Genomic DNA, 24,501 nt, shown 5'->3' with positions numbered 1-24,501 from the left:
GTGGGTTTTGATAAATGAGTAGGAGCTCCTTAGATGGAGATGGGGGAGGAGGACATTTAGAGCATAGCCAAGTCCATGAAAATGAACAACCTGCAAGGGGCAGTGACAATTCCTAAGTGATTAGAGCCAGTCAGGTGGTGGGGCGAGAGGATGCTGAAGTTAGGAAGACAGATCAGGGTCAGGCACTGGGCATTCATCTAAAATTCTTCATCAGTGTCATGATGTGGGAGGCATAGTGCACATTTTTCACTCTTCCAGAATTATGCTGGAGAGACAGTAGGGAACCTGCTTCCTGTGTTAGAGGAGTTCCCCACCTTGCGGTGCAGAGTCTGTGTCTCTGCAGAAGCTGAAAGTGTTGTGTACTCTCTCTCCCAGTCTCACAGGCAGTTGAGGAGTGGGCATATGACCTAGGCTCTGCCAGTCAGATGTCTCCACTCCAGACCTAAATCGTGACATGAAGAAGCAGGGACACCAAGAAAAATCCATTTCTGGAGATAGAGCATTCATTCCTAGAGGCAACAGGGGGCAAGCACCTGAGGGTCAGGGCCTAGTGTCCGCTGTTTTGGGGTAGTGGTGGAAGCTGTAGTGTCTCTGCCCAGTATGAGCAATGATGTCATTACCTCACTGTCACCCCAGCATGATTTTGGACATGACTGCTGGCTACATAGCCTACAAAGCTGGTTTCTCCAACTTTCCAAGAGATCCTGTGAACTATCCAATCCAGTTTTCTTTCTTTCCTTTCCTCTTCATTCTTTCCCCTTCTTTCCTTCCTTCTTTCTTTCCTTTCTTCCTTCCATGTCATGTCTATTGAGGTATAACTCACTGACAATAAGATATACCCTTTTAGAGTTTATAGTTCAGTGAGTTTTACCAAGTGTATTCAGGTGTGTAACCTATATCATAATACAGACTATTCCCATCACCCCAGAAATTTCCTTTATGCCCCTTTATAGTCAGTCCTCTCTCCCTGTTCCCAGCCCCTCATCTGATCTCTTTGTCCTAGGAGTTTTGCCTTTTCCAAACCCTCATATAAATGGATCATACGATATGAGGTGTTTGTGTCTGACTTTTTTTTTCACTTAGTATAATGCTTTTGAGATTCATCCATGTTGTGTGTAACAATTCATTCGTTTTTATTGTTGAATAATATTTGATCATATCATAATTGGTTTATCCATTCACCAGTTGATGGAAATTTGGTTTCTTTCCAGTTTCTGCCTATTATATACAAACTGCTGTGAATGTTCAATGTACAAGTCCTTGTGTAGACATATGTTTTTATTTTTCTTAGATAAATACCTAGGAATGAAATCACTGGGTTATATAGTAAGTATATGTTAAACTTTAAAAGAAACTGCCAAATTGTTTTCCAGAGTGGTTACATCATTTTGTATTCCCAGTTGCTCTGCATCCTCTATGACCTTCGATATTGTCAGTTATATTAATTTTAATCATTTAGTAGGTATGTAGTGATGTCTCATGATAGTTTTCATTTTTTATGTTTTATAAGATACTTGTAAATGTTATAGTTTTTAAATTTCAGTTTCCAGTGGTTCATGGCTAATATATACAATTGAATTTTAAAAAATATTTAGTTATTTATTTGGTTGCACCAGGTCTTAGTTGCAGCAGGCGGGCTCCTTAGTTGTGGCTCGAGGGCTCCTTAGTTGTGGCATGCAAACTCTTGGTTTCAGCATGAATGTGGGATCTAGTTCCCTGACCAGGAATCGAACCTGGGCCCCTGCATTGGGAGTACAGAGTCTTAACCACTGGGCCACCAGGGATGTCCCTGATTTTTGCAATTGATTTTGTATCCTGCAACCTTGGTACACTCACCTATCGATTCTTATAGCTTTTTTTTTTTTAATAGATTCTTTAGGATTCTCTGTGAAGATAATCTTGTCAACTGTAAATAAAGATAGTTATATCTGCTCCTTTGTAATCTGTATGATTTTTATTTCCTTGTTCCTCTGGCTAAGACCTCTTTTGGAAGGCTGTTGAATGGAATCAGTGAGAGCAGACTTCATTTTCGTGAAGTTTGTACAGCTTCTTCACTTGTACAGCTTCTTACAAGGTTCCTTCTTTTGTCTAGATGCATATTTAGTTTTATACTTTTATACCTTACTTTTATAAGTAAGGTATATTTACTTTTATACCTTACTTTGTGTGACCCTATTTAAGAAAAAGAAGGCACATTGTAAAAGCGTCAGTCCCCACAAAATCTGGAGCCTCCTGCCCTCTGCTTCCTTGGATCATTGCTTTATTTATTTTGGTGTCCTCCTAGGCTTTCTGTAATATTATTTTTAATCTTTTCTGGGCTTTCAAAAATCTGATCAGACTGAAATGAAAAAGAAATGTCATCTTGGTCCAGCTGAGGTTATTGGAACTGGGTGTTTGATCAATTGATTCTTGGTCAGGACTCAAAACTTGCTTTGGTGGTCCAAGGGGACTGTCACCAGGCCACGGATCACCAGCTGAGCTTCCTTTCTGTTATGTCTGTAAGACTCCTTAAGTCATAGGTTTCTCATAGGTTTTTTTTTGGGGGGGGGCATATAGTTGCTTTACAATGTTGTTAGTTTCTGCTGTACAGTGAAGTGAATCAGCTATATGTATACATATATCCCCTCTTTTTTTTGGATTTCCTTCCCATTTAGGTCACTGCAGACCATTGAGTAGAGTTCCCTGTGCTATACAATAGGTTCTCATTAGTTATCTATTTTACACATAGTATCAATAGTGTATATATGTCATTCCCAATCTCCCAATTCATCCCACCCCTGCCACCCCCGCTTTCCCCCCTTGGTGTCCGTATGTTTGTTCTCTACGTCTGTGTCTCTATTTCTGCTTTGCAAATAAGATCATCTATACCATTATTCTAGATTCCAACACATATGTGTTAATATACGATATTTGTTTTTCTCTTTTTGACTTACTTCCCTCTGTATGACACTCTCTAGGTCCATCCACGTCTCTACAAATGACCCAGTTTCGTTCCTTTTTATGGCTGAGTAGTATTCCATTGTATATATGTACCACATCTTCTTTATCCATTCATCTGTCGATGGACATTTAGCCACTATGGAGAATAGTATGGTGGTTCCTTAAAAAACTAAAAATAGAACTACCATACAACCCAGCAATCCCACTACTGGGCATAAACCCTGAGAAAACCATAATTCAAAAAGACACATGCACCCCAATGTTCATTGCAGCACTATTTACAATAGCCAGAACATGGAAGCAACCTAAATGTCTCATGGGTTTTAATTTTTTGCAACCTGATGTCTTTCCTCAAAATCATGGGCTTTCATTCTCACTTGGGCAGCAGTATATAACCTGTTGTCCTGTTTGATACATTGATGGGGACTTTTGCAGTTTTGACAATTCATGTATTCCCACCCATATATTATTTTGTTACATTTATTCAGTCACCTGAAGGCTTCACTTCCTAGACAAGGAGGAATTGAGTCTGTGGAGTTAGCAGGACTCTAGGAGAGTTGGCTAATTAGTTCTCAGAACGTGCTGTCGTCCTCACCTTCTCCTTGGTTATTGTATGTGAGCAGCCCACAGTTCCATTGTCTGGGACTATTTGATTACTCACAGGTCTGTGAGTTGTTTTCCTTACCCAGGTGGCGACAAGTAAGTACATATACTTTATAAACAGATGTCTACTTAATAAAAAAGCAAAGTACCCATGTGTGTTAACATTATGTATCAAAATAAAATGTTAAACCTATCCTATTACAGTCATTGTTATTGTGTGTTACAGCTACATTTTTTGCACTCTTTTTCTATTTAGAACTTTCCTTTTTGGATTGTCATCATCAACTCATGGTCTTTCACAGATTCAACTCATCCAATAACAATGACAATAACAATAATAAAATAATTATCATATAATTATTGATGCTACAGAGTGAGGTTGGTTGCTTTGTCCTATTAGCACAGCTGGTGTTTAAAGCCTTATGGCTTTCTGACAAGAGGATGCTCCAATGCCATCTAGCCTGATTTGTTTTCCCCCAAGATGTGGGCTTAGTGCCCGTCCTTTGAGTGGAGAATGGTACACATGAGACTTATGAGAGTTGCTGATGGGGAGAAGACCTAATTTGTGTGTGTGTGTGCATATGTGTGTGTGAGTATTTGAAGTGTAGTTGATTTACAATGCTGTGTCAGTTTCAGGCGTACAGCAAAGTGATTCATTTATGTATATATATATATTTTTTAGATTCTTTTCCATTATAGTTATTACAAGATATTGAATACCATTTCCTGTGTTACAGAGTAGGTCCTTGCTGTCTATCTATTTTATGGAGCAGACTTACTTTTAAAGGGAAAGCATTTGGTTTCTCACCACTAAGTATGATGATAACTGTAAGTTTTCATATGTGTTCTTTACCAGTTTCAGAAATGCCAGTTATACTAGTTTGCTGATAGCTTTTATCATGAATGAATGTTGAATGTTGCCAAATGTTTTTTCTGCATTTATTGAGATCATCATTGGAATTTTTCTCTTTCTGTTAATATGGTGAATTACAATTGATGTTTTTCAAAAGCTGGTTCAAATGTTGAACCAACTTTGCATTGACCCTACTTGGTCCTGATGTAATATTATTTCTTTTTTCTGCTGGATTCAATTTGCTTATAGTTCGGGAAGGAATTTTCATAGTTAGTTTTCTTTTCTTGTAATGTCTTTTTCTGGTTTTGGTATCAAGGCAATGCTGACCTCATAGGATGAATTAGGAAGAGGCTGTGTATAATTGATATTATTTCTTCCTTAAAAGTTTGGTACAATTCATCAATGAACTCATCTGGGCATGAATTTTTCTTTGAGGGAAGTTTTAAAACTAGGGCTCCAGTCCTAGAGCCCTAGGCTTAATAAATATAGGGTTATTCATGTTATCTTTTTAAAAAGTGAACTTTCAAATAAATTATATGTCATCCATTTTATCTGTTATCAAATTTATTTGCCTTAAGTTGATTCAAATGTTTCCTTATTATCCTTTCAATATCTGTAAGCTCTCTAGTGATGTTTCTTCTTTAATTCCTAATATTGATAATTTGTATCTTCCTTCTTTTTTCTTGATTAGTCTGGCTAAAGGTTTATACATTTTATTGAACTTTTCAAAGAACTAGCTTTTAGTTTTATGAATTTCTTGTATTAATTTTCACTTTTTTATTTCTTTGCCTTCTGCTCTTTATCATTTGCTCCTTCAGCTTATTTTGATAACCTACTCTTCTTAGTTTTTTAATATAGAAACTTAGATTATTGATTTAAGACGTTTCTTTTTTTTTTTCTAATATAAGCATTTAATGCTATAAATTTCCCTCCAGGTACTGTTCTAGCTGCATTCAACAAATTTTGATACACTGTATTTTCATTTTTATTCCATTCAAAATATTTACTAATTTCTTATGATTCCTTCTTTGGTTCAAGGGTTATCTAAGAGTGGGTTGTTTAGTTTCTAAATCTTCAGGGATCTTTCTATTATTGATTTCTCATCTAATTCCAACATGTTCAGAGGACATACTTTGTGTGATTCAGTGCTTTTATATTTGTTGAAAGTTGTTTTATGGCCCCAAATATGGTCCATCCTGATGAATGTTCACTTGAAAAATGTTTATTCGGCAGCTTCTTCTATCAAATACTAAGAGAAGTGTGTTGAAGTCTTTAAATATAGTTGAGAATTTATTTTTCCTTTTAGTTATATCAATTGTCCCTCATATATTTTGAAGGCTCTGTTATTAGCTACAAAGACATTTAAGATTGCTATGTCTTCTTGATTAATTGACCCCATTATCTATAGGTAATATTTCTCTTTACCTCTGGAAATATTCTTTTCTGTAAAGTCTACTTTGTTGGACATTAATATAGTTACTCTAGCTCCCTTTTTAGTAGTGCTTGCATATTATAGTATATCTTTTCCCATATTTTTAGTTTTAATGTATCTATGTCTTTATATTTAAAGCAACATCCTTTTCAATGGCTTTTTTCTTTCAATCTTACAATCTCTACCTCTTAATTATGTTAGACCATGTACATTTTATGTAATCATTTATGTGGTTGGATTTACATCTACCATCTTGCTAGTGATTTTCCACTTGTCCCATCTTTTCTTTGTTTTTATTCTTTTCCTGTGTTCTTTCAAAATTATTGGGTTTTTAAAAATAATTCTATTTGTCTCTACTATTGGCTCATTAGTTATCTGTATTTTTTAAAAGATTTACTCTTGGGATCACAATATACATCTTTAACTTTTCACACTTAACCTTCAAATAATATCTTATAATCGTGTACTTTCATTTCTTTTCTTCCATCTTTTGTGCTACTCTTTCACTTGTTGCTTCTATATATGTTATTAACCCCCAAATATATAGTTACTATTTATGCTTTAGACAGTCAATAATCTTTTAAAAAGTTTAAAACTAAGGAAGAAACTTTAAAAATTTTACATCCATTTTTTACCATCTTCAGGACACTTCAGTTCTTTGTATAAATCCAAATTTTCATCTAGTTTCAATCTTTCTGCCTAGAGAACATTATTGTAGTACAGCAGTGCTAGCAATGAATTCTCTGTTTTTGTTTGTCTGAAAAAGTCTTTATTTAATTATTACTTTTGAAAGATTATTGCTGGGTGCAAAATTCTTGGTTGACTTTTTTTGTTTTTGTTTTTTAGTACAAAAACGCATTGTCACTTCTGTTGTCTTCTGGCTTTCATATTTTCTGACAAGAGCTTGCTGTATATCTTATCTTTCTTTCTTATTATGTAATGTTTCTTATTTTTCTGGATGCTATCTAGCTTTTCTCTTTAATGTTGATTTCTAGCAGTTTGATTCTGATGTGTTTAGGTATGTGTGTCTATGCTTGAGTGTGTGTGTGTTTTAAATTTATTATGAGCTCCTTGGTTCTGTGGCTTGTTAATTTTGGAAAATGTATGGCCATAATCTCTTCAAATATTCCTTCTGCCCCATTCTTTATGTCTTCTATTTTTGCATCTTCAACTACTCTTATTTGATATTATTCCACAATATCTTAGATGCTCTTTTTCCCCCTTACTCTTTTTTCTCCTCGTGCTTCAGGTTGCATAATTCCTATTTACCTATTTTCAAGTTCACTAGTTCTTTCCTCTGTTGTGTGTAGTCTACTGATAAACCCATTAAAGGGTTTTTTTTTTCCAGAATTTCCATTTGACTTTTAAAAATTAATTTCCATCTATTGGCTGAAATTCTACATCTGTTATGCATATTGTTTACCTGTTCCACTGGATCTTTTAACACATTACTTATAGCAACTTTAAAATTCCTTTCCAGTAGTTTCAATATCTGGTATACTGGATCTGGCTTATGGGTCTGGTTCTGTTTATTGTTATGTGTCTTGAAAATGGCTTATGTTTTCTTGCTTTTGGTAATACTTGTAATTATCCCTGGATGCTGGACACTGTATATAGAACAGCAGATAGTGAGGTAAATCAGAATCAGGTATAATTTTTATTCTGCCAGGCCATTGCTGTGGAGGGTTGAGTCAGTCTAGTCAGTAGTTTAGATGGGCTTGAATTTTGTTGTTTCTATGGTTACATTCAGTATACCACAGACTTCAAATTCCTCTGGTGATTGGCTGCTGTTACCTTATGCTTTGTCAGTGGCTCAGAATGCTGGAGGGCTTTTCTCAGTGTATGTCTTCTACCTGTAGCTTTTAGCAGGCACTTTTGATCTGATAGGCTCACCAAAAGTAAAAATTTTTACACTACATTATTCAGTTTTCTATATTGTTATGGTGTCTTGTGATTTTCTACATCTTAAGTGGAGGCAGAACTACACTTAATATTCTTTTAATAAACCCCTTTTCTATTTAAATCAGTTTTATGCAACAAAGGATTTTGCCTGATAGAAGAGACAATGTATGGTAGTAGTTAAGGTCAAACGAAAAGGGTTCAGACACAACTGATTTTGAATGCCATCTCTACCACTTACCTTATCACTAACTTTACTTGCTAGATGGTCTTGAGCAAACTGTCATTCAGTTTCCTCATTTGTTAGATAAGGATGGAATAAAATAATATATGTAAAATGCTTAACACAACTCCTGACCCCTAAAAGTGCTTAGTGAGTGATCATTATTATCAGATTTGAATTTTATATGAGTAAGCCTGGTGACAGAGTGGAGAGTAGTCAGTAGGGAGGAGAGTCTAAGAGACTACAAGGCCAGTTAGCAAATAAATTCAGAAGGTCAGATGAAAGTCATGAGGGGTTGAAATAGGGCTACAACAAAGGAAATGGAAGAGGTGGACTCAGTAATTAACAGTCCTCTCATGTGCTGTCATGTGTTTGTTCTTCCATCTTCCCTCTACTTCTCTACCTTCTCCATTAACTTTTGTTCAGTCTAGTATCACATAACCTTATAATTGTTTGTTTGGATGTCTTTCTTTGTCTACTAAATGGGAATCCTTTGAGGGATGGGCCAAATCTGATTCATTAGTGTATTCCTAGTGCTTCATACAGTGTCTGGCATATAATAGCATCAGCAAGTTTGTTACATTAATCTCAATAAGAAAGTTGCTCTCTTCTGTTTCTTGCTACTGTAGCCACTGTTCAGATTGTCTGTAGTTGAATGTACAATTTTTGGACCATTTCCATCACAGTAGCAGTGTCAAGCTGAGTAACTCTTCCATTTTAATTCTAGCTAGATCCTAGATTTTCTGGTGATCTTGTCCTATCTCTTGGTGTTCTGTAAAGAAAGACAAGGAGAGGATGGAGGCTAACTGTGAAATGCGTCGAGGACCTAGGCCCAAATCAAACAGCTAGACTATCCCACTGCTTTGTTTGGGAGCTTTATACTGTTATGTCAGATTCCCCAAAGATAGTTTTCTTGATTTAAGTCCCAATTTTATTGACTATTAGTGCACAATTAACTAATGGGCTACCTGAGGGGCAGAAATTAGTGCAGAAATCCTTTCCCTCAGCATAGGAAATCCATGAAGGTTGTGTGATTTCTGCCTTCTTGTGTTTATCAGTTTATTGCCCTATGCCAGTTCTGCAAAGGTCTTTATGTAACAAGAGAAAGAAATTATATTCAGCAGAATTCCTTTCAGCAAGAGGGATGTTTTGTTTAGAAGAACTTCCTTGACAAACTTTCTTGGGTTAAAAAAAAATGAGACCTCATGGAACCTCACTGAGAAGAGAACAAATCTGAGTGAAAAGATGGGAGATTTGTCCATGGCCCCTGCAGGAGACCAAGGATCTGGAGCCAGAGAGATGGTGGGAAGCAGCTTGTTTGTAATGTGACACCTCATGACTCCTCCTCATGATGCCCCATGTCATCAGTAAAGTTACCAACTTCATATCATGCTTGGAATGAGAGGCTTTAAAAAAGAAACAAAATTAATGTAGGAAAGAATTGAAAACAGGTATTCAACTAAAAAACTTTTACAAGAATGTTGGAAGTAACCCAAATGTCCATCAATGGATGAATGGACAAATAAAATGTGGTACATCCATACAATGGAATATTATTTAGCCATTGAAAGGAATGAAGTACTGTTACAGGCTACAACATGGATAAACCATGAAAACACTATGCTAAGTGCAAGAAGCCAGACACAAAAGGCCACATGTTGTATCATACCATTTATATGAGATAACCAGACCAGGCAAATTCATAGGGATAGAAAGCAGATTACTACTGGTTGCTAGTATGTAATATGGATTGACTGCTTAATGGTTATGGAGTTTCTGTTTGGGGTAATGAGAAAGTTCTGGAACTAGATAGTGGTGAAAGTTGTACAACATTGAGAATGTACTTAATATCACGCAATTGAACACTTTAAAATGGTAAATTTTGTTTTGTATTTTAACACACACACACACACACACACACACACACACACACACAATGTAGGGACTAGGCTCTGAACACACATGCGTTGGAGAGGGCAGCCAGGGCAGACAAGGGAACGTGGAAACAGTGAGAGGAAGTAAACTACAAGAACACCTAGAAAGAAGTGGAAGGCTTTTGGCTATTTTAGCCTAAGGCACTGGGGTTTGGGCCAAGGTTAACCAGATCCCTGGAAGCCCTGATGAAGACCCAAAGAGAAAGGAGAACGTTATAGAGGGTTTTTTTAAATTTGAAAGGGTAAACAACATCTGAATGCTGTGTACTATAATGAAATCCAAAGTGTATAGACATTTATAGATTTACGGTTAATCTAAGTTTACAACATTGTTATAAATGATTTTTTGTATAGTGCCATGCACTGAATGTTTGTGTTTCCTCAGAATTCATATGTTGAAATCCTAATCCCCTATGCAATGGTATTCAAAGGTGGGGCCTTAGGGAGATAATTAGGTCACGAGGGTGGAGCCTTCACGGATGGCATCAGTGTCCTTTGAAGAAGAGACTTGAGAGAGCTTGCTTCCTGCCTCTGCTCTTCACTGTGTGAGGGTACAATGAGAAAATGGCCATTGGCAAATTAGGAAGCAGCCCCTTGTCGGACATTGGATCAGCCGGCACTTTGATCTTGGGCTTCCCAGCCTCCAGAACTGTGAGAAATAAGTGTTTGTTACTTAAGCCACCCAGTCTGTGGTAATTTGTTATACAGCAGCCCAACTGACAAGACAGAGAGTTGGGTGATCACTCAGTCTAATAAGCAGTATCAATTGTGGGTGTGGTTTAAGTTTGCTCAGTGGTAAAATTCTCAGCTCAAAATTCAGTTTCGTGAATATGTAAATATGACCGGATATCAATCTTCATTGCCATTACTGTATCTCAAGCATGGATATACAAATTTATTTAATAAGAATGGACCTAGGATAAAGCTTCTCTGACAATTATCCATGGAAGACGATGCTAGGGACCCATAATTACTACAGAGGCAGCCGGGAGCAGTGGGAAGAGAAGGGGCTTTGTCATTAGAACACCTGCTTGTGTCCCAGATCACTAACAACTCTGATGTGCATGACTGGGAACCAGGGCCAGCATCTTACCCTGATGAAGAGCAGAGGGATGCTAGGATTGTTCGCCTGTCTTCTTGTCTTCACCCCCAGCATCTCTATTGGAATCCTGAGGACCAGTTTATCCTGGATGTCTGGGTCATGGTGGTGAGACTCCTTTTATGAAAAAATCTCACAGCATTTCTTCAAAGCTTCATCTCCTTCAAGTCTTTGGTTAACTCTGACCTTTTAAACAAAGCCAGCCCTGGACTACTTAATACTACTCTCTCCAACACATTTCCCACCCCCGACCTTGCAGCACTTTTTCTTTTTCCAGTAGAATTTATAATCTTTTAACATAATAGGTAATTTATCCAATTTGTTGTTTATTTTCTGTGTTCTCTGTCTAGAATATCAACTCTATGAGGGTGAAACTTCACTTGTGAGGAATTGGTATCCTTCGCAGTGTAAATTGTATTGACCTTCTGCCAACTTAGAGATGACTTTACCTACATAATGTCATCCTGCTATATGAGCTGTCAGGGATACCGTTCTCATTGTTCATCTCACCAAGGTCAATGCTGCTGGAAACCCAGTTCAGAGACGTCTGACTTTGGTGGAAGTCTTCTCAAAAATTAGCTTTTATTTTATATGTTAATAATGTTGATTTTGAACTTCAGTGAAATAGTTGAAAGTGCAGTATGTACAAATTTTCAACCACATTGGGAAAACTAGATAAAGATGTTGCCAATTCTTAAAATAGTTTGTTTGGCTAGTAAGAGTCACTCTTTTTTTGAAGTTTCAGCTACATAATTTAACATTTAAATTTTAGCTTAAAAGTAATTCATGTGCTTATTACAGCTAGCATAGCCCTGTTCTAGAATAACTCTTAGTGGAGGGCACTTAGGAGGACACCCAGTAAGGCTACACAGCTCAGTGACATTTCCAAACATTTCCTTAAAAACATGAAGAGAATAGCCCCATTGTTATAGACATAAACAGGGCAGTTCTGGTCCTTCTTAGAGGCTGAGGACTTTGATGATTTAGTCTATTTTTTCACATCACAAAATTTGCATATTTCAAAGGTTAATTTGACCTGAAAGAAGACTGGGGGGGTCAGGAAAAGTCAGGACTAAGATAGGCAGTTTGTGCTTTATCACCTTTTTACCTGGTGATGGATGTGTTCAGGAGATTGTATAGTATGAAATTTACAGTTTTGTTGTATGGTCCTGAAATTCAGTCATTCATTCAGCTCTCTCTCTTCTTTCCTTTCTCTCTCCCTCCATCATTCCATCATTTCATGTATCAGGCATCATGCTGGGTGGGGGAGACTGGGAGACTGAGTTGAATTAAACTTTGTCTCTATACTAGAGAGACTCAGTGTGGTAACAACTTACAGTGTAATGAGTAGGTAAAGTTAGTATACTGCAAACTTTTACCACTTAGATTCTGTAGTAGGCATTGTCAAGATCTGGTATGGTGGAAAGAGACTTAGAAATAGTACATTAACAATCTCTCACACCTGAAGAAACATTATTTTCTTCAAAGTAAAGTCTAAATATTTTGGGGCCTTCCTAATAACAGCAATAAATCAGAGTCCAGGCCAAGGGGTTCACTGAGATTTTCCTAGCCCCATAGCTACCCAAAGTCCCAGGCATGAGAAAAGCACAATGTGATTCTTGGTTGAGGACAGCTGTGTGCCTTGAAGGTAGGACAGCAGTCATGTTTGTTAAAATTCAGAAGAAAATAAACACATTAGTGGTAAACCTTGACTAGCATGTCGTGTTCTGCAGTGCCTGAAAGGAGGCCAGAACACTGTTGCCTTTGGTTGTTGACTGGCCCAAGGAAGTAGACAAAAACCAACAAAGACAGGGCAAAGTTCTTAAGAAGGAGATGGCAGTAGAAGACTCCAGCTAATGTAATAGGTTTTTTTTTTTCTTTCAGTGTTTTTTTGCTACCCAACTCCCAGGAGTGTCAGAATCTCATTGTCAGATAGAGAACAAGGTCATGAGTGTGGATAAGTTGATGGAGATATGGGGGCTCATTTAGGAAGAGGACCAGGAATACTAACAAGGCGAAAACAGCATGGAAAAGCAAAGCCAGATGTGCTCCCCATAAATCATGCTGTCTGCAGCTATTGTCTGTGTCTGGCTTTGCCACTGCTGGGTCTTGAGGTTATATTGGAAAAAATGACCATTCCCAAAATATTTTTATTGAAATATAAAGTGACACTGGTTGATTGTTGTTTTAACAGTATAATTCTTTTGATGGTTGCTAGCTGCATGATTGGAGACTCACTCAGACTGACTCAAAGACTGGATGGCTTCTCCCCAAGGATTCATACAGACCCAGGTTGTAGTCACATTGCCAGGCCCATGGACACACAGGAACCGTCCTGCAGCTGGGCCTCTTGAGTCTGGAAAATAGTTCAGTCACCAGAAGGTCAATCAGGATGCCTGTGACTCTAGTGGCAGGGTCTTTTCTTTTCCCTTCAGCATCAGGACTTCATGAGATTAGCTAGCTGCCCGCCGTCACCCGGGTTCAGTCACTCTAGTGCTCTTTGTTCTGACTGCCTCTGAATGTCTTTCTGCTTTTGCACCTGCTACCAACTGCTTCTTCTTCTGCAAACCTCTTAAGAGAGAAGATCGTTTGATTCAGCCACCGTCCAGTATGGGGTTCTCTTCTCGGGCTGAGATTTCTCCACGCCAGCTTATAGGTTGAGGCCACTCCAGTCTGATCACCGATGGCCAGGGTGGTAGGTTGTGTGCCGTAGAACGTGTGTAGGGTAGCAGGGCCTGTAAGTATTGTGGTCTCCCTCAGAAAGAGCCAAACAAGAGTTAGGTGCTCAAGGTTCTTGCTGGAGGCACTTCACTGTGACTGGAAGGCATCTAGCCATCTCATGCCCAGGGTAGGGTGAAGTAGATCACATACAAGCGGTCAGGGATGGCCAGGATGTCAGACCCTGCTATTCATAAATAAGCTATGATAGCACAGAATTCACACTAGTATATCACTTGTCTCCCTACGCACGTCTGGGCCTTCACCCAGGTAATCCGAATGCTGCTAAGAGGATGGGCAGCAAAGTGAGGTGAAGGGCAGAGTCTTTGGAATCATAGCCTTGGCTTCTAATCTCAGCACTGTGACTTGCCTTTCTATACCTGTGATGCTAGAAAACTTCTCTATGCCTTAGTTTTTCTCACTTGTAAAGTGGGTATATGAGTACCTGTCTCATGGAATTGTAGTAAGGCCAGAGGAGAGAAAGTATGTGTTTTGAATGTTACAGGCTCCCCAGCATAGTGTAAAATATATGGTCTGCTGCTCAATGCCTCTAATGTCACCTGGGCAGACCCTTGTCTGGCTGTTCTTGTGCCATTTGGGAGTCCCCAGTGGGCCTGAGGTGGTCATCCACTGTGTCTAGGCTACTTCCTGTGAATCTGTAATTCTTTTGACATGATAGTTTTTTAGGGTCTTTCTTCCAGCCACCTGACCATCTTCCCACTGAACTCCTTATCTCCAACCAGAAGGAAAATACCTTTCCCCCCTTTTGTCCAGTTCTAGTTGGGAGATGGCAGGACCCATAGTGGTAGCGGCTTTTATCACCCACCTCACCTCCTTGGAATGGGGCACTTCCAACAGCATGGGTTGGGCTTTAGTGGCATAGTTTATTTTTACTCCAGGATCCTTCCTTTCCAGGACCCCCAGATAGTCCCCAGAGGGCTGTTTTCCCGATATTTCTTCCTCATTTAATGGTGATTTCCTTCCTCAAGTTACTTCTCTTGGCTGTCACCCTTCTTCATTACCCATGTCACAATTCAAGTAATGGACAGGGATTCATTTTTCTCTTATGTGGCTCAGGGAAAACCATACCGGCAAAGAGTCTTTGGCTGTGTTGTGCACCCAGAAGAACTCTTGAATGGTGATGCTTTAACTTCACAGCCAGCGACTTTAAATCGTCTCCTGCCCAGCTGCAACCCCAGGGCACATATGTAAAATGCTTGGCCATTCCCCGGCACATGGGAGATGCTTAGTCAGTGGTTGTTACAATTATTATTTTTCATGATGCCTCAGGCCTGCTTTGTAAGTATTGCTCTCGGTTTATATCTTTCTTTCTGTCTGTTTGTTTGTCTATGTATCTATCCATCCATCCATCTATCATCTACCTATATTATAGTTATCCAGGGGAACAGGAAACAGAATCAATACCACTGCCCACCCACACTGGGGAGGGCAATCTACTTTACTGATCCCACAGATTCAAATGCTAATCTCATCAAGAAACACCCTCAGAGGGGTTCCCTGGTGGCGCAGTGGTTGAGAGTCCGCCTGCTGATGCAGGGGACACGGGTTTGTGCCCCGGTCCGGGAAGATCCCATATGCCGCGGAGCGGCTGGGCCCGTGAGCCATGGCCGCTGAGCCTGCGTGTCTGGAGCCTGTGCTCCGCAACGGGAGAGGCCACAACAGTGAGAGGCCCGCGTACCACAAACAAACAAACAAACAAACAAAAACACCCTCAGAGACATACCCAGAAATAATGTTTAATCTGGACACCCCGTGGTTGACACAAAATTAACCATCATGCCATCATGATATCTGGTTTGTATGTGTGTGTATATATATATATATATATATATATATATATATCAAGAATACACACACACACTATATATATATGTATATACACACACACACACACACACACACAAATGGTTACATGCACACACATCTACATGTAATCAGTTTTTCTTTGAAATACTGCCACTCCTGCTGGCTCCTCATCATACTTGGTATTTGCATGGCTTTTTTTTTTTTAATTTTAACATTTTTATTGGAGTATAGTTGATTTACAATGTTGTTTTACTTTCAAGTGTACAACAAAGTGAATCAGCTATCGATATATATCCATTCTTTTTCTGATTCTTTTCCCATATAGGTTACTACAGAATATTGAGTAGAGTTCCCTGTGCTATACAGTAGGTCCATATTTGTTATCTTTCTTATATATGGTAGTATGTATATGTTAATCACAAACTCCTAATTTATCATTTCCCCCCATGTTTCCCCTTTGGTAACCATAAGTTTGATTTCAAGGTCTATGAGTCTGTTTCTGTTTTGTAAATAAGTTCATTTGTATCATTTTAAAAATTAGATTCCGTATGTAAGCAATATCATATATGTCTTTGTCTGGCTTACTTCACTTAGTATGATAATCTCTAGGTCCATTTCATGTTGCTGCAAATGGTATTATTTTGTTCTTTTTTATGGCTGACTAATTCCACTGTATATTTGTACCACATTTTCTTTATTCATTTGTCTCTCGATGGACATTTAGGTTGCTTCCATGTTTTGGCTATTGTTAATAGTGCTGCCATGAACCCTGGGGGTGTGTGTATGTTTTCAAATTACAGTTTTCTTTGGATATATGCCTAGGGGTGGGATTGCTAGATCATATGGTACGTTCTATATTTAGTTTTTTTTTTCATCTTTATTGGAGTATAATTGCTTTACAATGGTGTGTTAGTTTCTGCTTTATAACAAAGTGAATCAGTTATACATATACATATGTTCCCACATCTCTTCCCTCTTGTGTCTCCCTCCCTCCCACCCTTCCTATCCCACCCCTCTAGGTGGTCACAAAGCATGGAGCTGATCTCCCTGTGCTATGAGGCTGCTTCCCACTAGCTATCTATTTTACGTTTGGTAGTGTATATATGTCCATGCCACTCTCTCACTTTGTCACAGCTTACCCTTCCCCCTCCCCATAACCTGAAGTCCATTGTCTAGTAGGTCTGTGTCTTTATTTCTGTCTTACCCCTAGGTTCTTCATGACATTTTTTTCCTTAAATTCCATACATATATATATGTGTGTGTTACCATACGGTATTTGTCTTTCTCTTTCTGACTTACTTCACTCTGTATGACAGACTCTAGGTCCATTCACCTCATTACAAATAACTCAATTTCATTTCTTTTTATGGCTGAGTAATATTCCATTGCATATATGTGCCACATCTCCTATATCCATTAATCATATGATGGACACTTAGGTTGTTTCCATCTCCTGACTATTGTAAATAGAGCTGCAATGAACATTTTGGTACATGACTCTTTTTGAATTAGGGTTTTCTCAGGGTATATGCCCAGTAATGGGATTGCTGGGTCATATGGTAGTTCTATTTGTAGTTTTTTAAGGAACCTCCATACTGTTCTCCATAGTGGCTGTACCAATTCACATACCCACCAGCAGTGCAAGAGTGTTCCCCTTTCTCCACACCCTCTCCAGCATTTATTGTTTCTAGATTTTTTGATGATGGCCATTCTGACTGGTGTGAGATGATATCTCATTGTAGTTTTGATTTGCATTTCTCTAATGATTACTGATGTTGAGCATTCTTTCATGTGTTTGTTGGCAATCTGTATATCTTCTTTGGAGAAATGTCTATTTAGGTCTTCTGGCCATTTTTGGATTGAGTTGTTTGTTTTTATGTTATTGAGCTGCATTAGCTGCTTGTGAATTTTGGAGATTAATCCTTTGTCAGTTGCTTTATTTGCAAATATTTTCTCCCATTCTGAGGGGTGTCTTTTGGTCTTGTTTATGTTTCCTTTGCTGTGCAAAACCTTTGCAGTTTCATTAGGTCCCATTTGTTTATTTTTGTTTTTATTTCCATTTCTCTAGGAGGTGGGTCAAAAAGGATCTTGCTGTGATTTATGTCATAGAGTGTTCTGCCTATGTTTTCCTCTAAGAGTTTGATAGTTTCTGGCCTTATATTTAGGTCTTTAATCCATTTTGAGCTTATTTTTGTGCATGGTGTTAGGGAGTGATCTAATCTCATACTTTTACATGTGCCAGTCCAGTTTTCCCAGCACCACTTATTGAAGAGGCTGTGACAGTATGTGCCTAGGTTTGTCTCTGGGCTCTCTATCCTGTTCCATTGATCTATATTTCTGTTTTTGTGCCAGTACCATACTGTCTTGATTACTGTAGCTTTGTAGTATAGCTTTGTAGTATAGTCTGAAGTCAGGGAACCTGATTCCTCCAGCTCCATTTTTCATTCTCAAGATTGCTTTGGCCTATTCGGGGTCTTTTGTGTTTCCATACACATTGTGAAATTCTTTGTTCTAGTTCTGTGAAAAATGCTGGTGGTAGTTTGACAGGGATTGCATTGAATCTGTAGAGTGCTTTGGGTAGTACAGTCATTTTCACAATGTTGATTCTTGCAATCCAAGAACACAGTATATTTCTCCATGTATTTGTATCATCTTTAATTTCTTTCATCAGTGTCTCATAGTTTTCTGCATACAGGTCTTTTGTCTCCTTAGGTAGGTTTATTCCTAGATATTTTATTCTTTTTGTTGCAATGGTAAATGGGAGTGTTTTCTTGATTTCAGTTTCAGATTTTTTATCATTAGTGTATAGGAATGTCAGAGATTTCTGTGCATTAATTTTGTATCCTGCTACTTTAACAAATTCATTGATTAGCTCTAGCAGTTTTCTGGTAGCATCTTTAGGATTCTCTATGTATAGTATCATGTTATCTGCAAACAGTGACAGCTGTACTTCTTCTTTTCTGATTTGGATTCCTTTTATTTCCTTTTCTTCTGTGATTGCTGTGGCTAAAACTTCCAAAACTATGTTGAACAAGAGTGGTGAGGGCTTCCCTGGTGGCGCAGTGCTTGAGAGTCTGCCTGCCGATGCAGGGGACACAGGTTTGTGCCCTGGTCCGGGAGGACACTGCATGCCACGTAGCGGCTGGGCCTGTGAGCCATGGCTGCTGAGCCTGCGCGTCTGGAGCCTGTGCCCCGCAACGGGAGAGGCCATAACAGTGAGAGGCCCGCGTACAACAAAAAAAAAAAAGAAAAAATAGTGGTGAGAGTGGGCAACCTTGTGTTGTGCCTGATCTTAGCGGAAATGCTTTTAGTTTTTCACCATTGAGGATGATGTTGGCCATGGGTTTGTCATACATGGCCTTTATCATGTTGAGGAAAGTTCGCTCTATGCCTACTTCCTGGAGGGTTTTTTCATAAATGGGTGTTGAATTTTGTCAAAAGCTTTCTGTGCATCTATTGAGATGATCATATGGTTTTTCTCCTTCAATTTGTTGATATGGTGTATCACGTTGATTGATTTGTGTATATTGAAGAATCCTTGCATTCCTGGAATAAACCCCACTTGATCATGGTGTATGATCCTTTTAATGTGCTGTTGGATTCTGTTTGCTAGTATTTTGTTGAGGATTTTTGCATCTATGTTTTCAGTGATATTGGCCTGTAGTTTTCTTTCTTTGTGACATCCTTGTCTGGTTTTGGTATCAGGGTGATGGTGGCCTTGTAGAATGAGTTTGGGAGTGTTCCGCCCTCTGCTATATCTTGAAAGAGTTGAGAAGGATAGGTGTTAGCTCTTCTCTAAATGTTTGATAGAATTTGCCTGTGAAGCCTTCTGGTCCTGGGCTTTTGTTTGTTGGAAGATTTTTAATCACAGTTTCAATTTCAGTGCTTGTGATTGGTCTGTTCATATTTTCTGTTTCTTCCTGATTCAGTCTTGGCAGGTTGTGCACTGTCTAAGAATTTGTCCATTTCTTCCAGGTTGTCCATTTTATTGGCATACAGTTGCTTGTAGTAATCTCTCATGATCCTTTGTATTTCTACCCTATCAGTTGTCACTTCTCCTTTTTCATTTCTAATTCTATTGATTTGAGTATTCTCCCTTTTTTTCTTGATGAGTCTGGCTAATGGTTTATCAATTTTGTTTATCTTCTCAAACAACCAGCTTTTAGTTTTATTGAACTTTGCTATGGTTTCCTTCATTTCTTTTTCATTTATTTCTGATATGATCTTTATGATTTCTTTCCTTCTTCTAACTTTGGGGATTTTTTGTTCTTCTTTACCTAATTGCTTTAGGTGCAAGGTTAGGTTGTTTATTCGAGATGTTTCCTGTTTCTTAAGGTAGGATTGTATTGCTATAAACTTCCCTCTTAGAACTGCTTTTGCTGCATCCCATAGGTTTTGGGTCGTCGTGTCTCCATTTTCGTTTGTTTCTAGCTATTTTTTGATTTCCTGTTTGATTTCTTCAGTGATCACTTCTTTATTAAGTAGTGTATTATTCAGCCTCCATGTGTTTGTATTTTTTACAGATCTTTTCTTATAATTGATATCTTCTAGTCTCATAGCATTGTGGTTGGAAAAGATACTTGATACAATTTCAATTTTCTTATATTTACCAAGGCTTGATTTGTGACCCAAGATATGATCTATCCTGGAGAATGTTCCATGAGCACTTGAGAAAAATGTGTATTCTGTTGTTTTTGGATGGAATGTCCTATAAATATCAATTAAGCCCATCTTGTTTAATCTATCATTTAAAGCTTGTGTTTCCTTATTTATTTTCATTTTGGATGATCTGTCCATTGGTGAAAGTGGGGTGTTAAAGTCCCCTACTATGAATGTGTTACTGTCAATTTCCCCTTTTATGGCTGTTAGTATTTGCCTTATGTATTGAGGTGCTCCTATGTTGGGTGCATAAATATTTACAATTGTTATATATTCTTCTTGGATCGATCCCTTGATCATTATGTAGTGTCCTTCTTTGTTTCTTCTAATAGTCTTTATTTTAAAGTCTATTTTGTCTGATATGAGAATTGCTACTCCAGCTTTCTTTTGGTTTCCATTTGCATGGAATATATTTTTCCATCCCCTCACTTTCAGTCTGTATGTGTCTCTAGGTCTGAAGTGGGTCTCTGGTAGATAGCATATATATGGGTCTTGTTTTTGTATCCATTCAGCCTGTCTGTGTCTTTTGGTGGGAGCATTTAATCCATTTACATTTACGGTAATTATCAATATGTATGTTCCTATTCCCATTTTCTTAATTGTTTTGGGTTCGTTATTATAGGTCTTTTCCTTCTCTTGTGTTTCTTGCCTAGAGAAGTTCCTTTAGCATTTGTTGTAAAGCTGGTTTGGTGGTGCTGAACTCTCTCAGCTTTTGCTTGTCTGTAAAGGTTTTAATTTCTCCATCAAGTCTGAATGAGATCCTTGCTGAGTAGAGTAATCTTGGCTGTAGGTTTTTCTCCTTCATGACTTTAAATATGTCCTGCCAGTCCCTTCTGTCTTGCAGAGTTTCTGCTGAAAGATCAGCTGTTAACCTTATGGGGATTCCCTTGTGTGTTATTTGTTGTTTTTCCCTTGCTGCTTTTAATATGTTTTCTTTGTATTTAATTTTTGATAGATTAATATGTGTCTTGGCATGTTCCTCCTTGGATTTATCCTGTATGGGACTCTCTGTGCTTCCTGGACTTGATTAACTATTTCCTTTCCCATATTAGGGAAGTTTTCAACTATAATCTCTTCAAATATTTTCTCAGTCCCTTTCTTTTTGTCTTCTTCTTCTGGAACCCCTGTAATTCGAATGTTGCTGCGTTTAATGTTGTCCTTGAGGTCTCTGAGACTGTCCTCAGTTCTTTTCACTCTTTTTTCTTTATTCTGCTCTGCAGCAGTTGTTTCTACTATATTATCTTCCAGGTCACGTATCCGTTCTTCTGCCTGAGTTATTCTGCTATTGATCCCTTCTAGAGTATTTTTAATTGCATTTATTGTGTTGTTCATCGTTGTTTGTTTCATCTTTAGTTCTTCCAAGTCCTTGTTAAATGTTTCTTGCATTTTCTCTATTCTGTTGCCAAGATTATGGATCATCTTTACTGTCATTATTCTGAATTCTTTTTCAGGTAGACTGCCTATTTCCTCTTCATTTGTTAGGTCTGGTGGGTTTTTATCTTGCTCCTTCATCTGCTGTGTGTTTTTCTGTCTTCTCATTTTGCTTATATTACTGTGTTTGGGGTCTCCTTTTTGCAGGCTTCAGGCTCGTAATTCCCGTTGTTTTTGGTGTCTGTCCCCAGTGTCTAAAGTTGTTTTGGTGGGTTGTGTAGGCTTCCTGGTGGAGGGGACTAGTGCCTGTGTTCTAGTGGATGAGGCTGGATCTTGTCTTTCTGATGGGCAGGTCCACGTCTGGTGGTGTGTTTTGGGGTGTCTGTGGACTTATTATGATTTTAGGCAGCTTCTCTGCTAGTGGGTGGGGTTGTATTCCTGTTTTGCTAGTTGTTTGGCATAGGGTGTCCAGCACTGTAGCTTGCTGGTCGTTGAGTGAAGATGGGTGCTGGTGTTGATATGGGGATCTCTGGAAGATTTCTGCCATTTGATATTATGTGGAGCTGGGAGGTGTCTTGTGGACCAGTGTCCTGAAGTTGGCTCTCCCACCTCAGAGGCACAGCAGTGACTCCTGGCTGCAGCACCAAGAGCCTTTCATCCAAACGGCTCAGAATAAAAGGGAGAAAATGTAGAAAGAAAGAAAGAAGGAAGGAAAGAAAGAAAGAGGATAAAAGTAAAATAAAGTTATTAAAAAAAAAAAATAATTATTAAGAAAAAAATTTTTTTAAAAAGTAAGAAAACACAAAACAAAAAACGGGCAGCTAGAACCCTAGGACAAATGGTGAAAGCAAAGCTATACAGACAAAATCTCACACAGAAGCATACGTATAGGCATTCACAAAAAGAGGAAAAGGGGAAAAAATAATAAATCTTGCTCTCAAAGTCCACCTCCTCAATTTGGGATTATTTGTTGTCTGTTCAGGTATTCCACAGATGCAGGGTACATCAAGTTATTTGTGGAGATTTAATCCACTGCTTCTGAGGCTGCTGGGAGAGATTTCCCTTTCTCTTCTTTGTTCGCACAGCTCCTGGGGCTCAGCTTTGGATTTGGCCCCGCCTCTGCGTGTAGTTCACCCAGAGGGCATCTGTTCTTAGCTGAGACAGGATGGGGTTAAAGGAACTGCTGATTTGGGGGCTCCAGCTCACTCAGGCCGCTGGGAGGGAGGGGCACGGATGCGGGGCCAGCCTGCAGCGGCAGAGGCCTGCATGACGTTGCACCAGCCTGAGGCACGCCGTACATTCTCCTGGGGAAGTTGTCCCTGGATCCCGGGACCCTGGCAGTGGCGGGCTGCACAGGCTCCCCAGAGCGAGGTGTGGAGAGTGACGTGTGCTCGCACACAGGCTTCTTGGTGGCGGCAGCAGCAGCCTTATCGTCTCATGCCCATCTCTGGGGTCCGCGCTGTTAGCCGCGGCTCACACTGGTCTCTGGAGCTCCCTAAGCAGAGCTCTTAATCCCGTCTCCGCACGCACCAGGAAACAAAGAGGGAAGAAAAAGTCTCTTGCCTCTTCAGCAGGTCCAGCCTTTTTCCCGGACCAAAGGCGGAGCCTCAGCTCCCAGCCCTGCCTGCCCCAGCGGGTGAGCAGACAAGCCTCTCGGGCTGGTGAGTGCTGGTCGGCACCAATCCTCTTTGCGGAAATCTCTCCACTTTGCCCTCTTTGCCCTCACCCCTGTTGCTGTGCTCTCCTCCATGGCTCCGAAGGTTTCCTGTCCACCACCCACAGTGTCCGCCCGTGAAGGGGCTTCTAGTGTGTGGAAACCTTTCCTCCTTCACGGCTCCCTCCCACTGGTGCAGGTCCCGTCTGTAATCTTTTGTCTCTGTTTTTTCTTTTTTCTTTTGCCCTACACAGGTACGTGGGGGAGTTTCTTGCCTTTTGGGAGGTCTGCGGTCTTCTGCCAGTGTTCAGTAGGTGTTCTGTAGGAGTTGTTCCACGTGTAGATGTATTTCTGATGTATCTGTGGGGAGGAAGGTGATCTCCGCGTCTTACTCTTTCGCCATGTTCCCTAGATCTCCTATATTTAGTTGTTTAAGGAACCTCCATACTCTTCTCTATAACTGTACCAACTTACATCCCCACCAACAATGTAGGAGGGTTCTTTTTCTCCACACTTTCGCCAGCATTTATTCTTTGTAGATTTTTTGCTGATGGCCATTCTGACTGGTTTTTGTGTGGTGACACCTGATTATAGTTTTCATTTGCATTTCTCTAATAATTAGTGATGTTGAGCAGTTTTTCATGTACTTTCTGGCCCTCTGTATGTCTTCTTTGGAGAAATGTCTATTTAAACATTAGATCTTCTGCCCATTTTTTGATTGGATTGTTTGTTTTTTTGATATTGAGCTGCATGAAGTGTTTGTATATTTTGGAGATTAATCCCCCTGTTGGTTGCTTTGTTTGCAAATATTTTCACGCAGTCTGTGTGTTATCTTTTCGTTTTGTTTATGGGTTCCTTTGCTGTGCAAGAGTTTTTAAGTTTAATTTGTTTATTTTTGTTTTTATTTTCATAACTCTAGTAGGAGGATCAAAAAAGTTATTGCTGTGATTTATATCAAAGAGTGTTCTGCTTATGGTTTCCTCTAAGAGTTTTGTAGTATGTGGCCTTATAGTTAGGTCTTTAATTCATTTTGAGTTTATTTTTATATGGGGTGAAGGAGTGTTCTAATTTCATTCTTTTACATGTAGCTGTCCACTTTTCCCAGCACCACTTATTGAAGAGACTGTCTTTAATCCATTGTATATTTTTGCCTCTTTGTCATAGATTAGCTGGCCATAGGTGCTTGGGTGTAATCTCTGGACTTTCTATCCTGTTCCATAGATCTATATTTCTCTTTTTGTGCCAGTACCACACTGCTTTGATGACTGTAGCTTTGTAGCATAGTCTGA

The 24,501-nt window shown here is 39.0% G+C and overlaps 1 non-coding gene across 1 annotated transcript; it reads right to left on the bottom strand.

Annotated features, from left to right (window-relative positions):
* Positions 1 to 1,712: 1,712 nt before the first annotated feature.
* On the bottom strand, positions 1,713 to 1,784 carry TRNAG-CCC. Its single transcript has one exon. It is a non-coding gene; the product is annotated as a tRNA-Gly (tRNA).
* Between the last annotated feature and the right edge of the window lie 22,717 nt (positions 1,785 to 24,501).

The sequence above is a fragment of the Phocoena sinus genome, chromosome 2 (assembly GCF_008692025.1).
Source record: "Phocoena sinus isolate mPhoSin1 chromosome 2, mPhoSin1.pri, whole genome shotgun sequence".
NCBI lineage: Eukaryota > Metazoa > Chordata > Mammalia > Artiodactyla > Phocoenidae > Phocoena > Phocoena sinus.
Note: the sequence above shows the minus strand (reverse complement) of the source record. Positions and strands in the feature narration are given on the sequence as shown.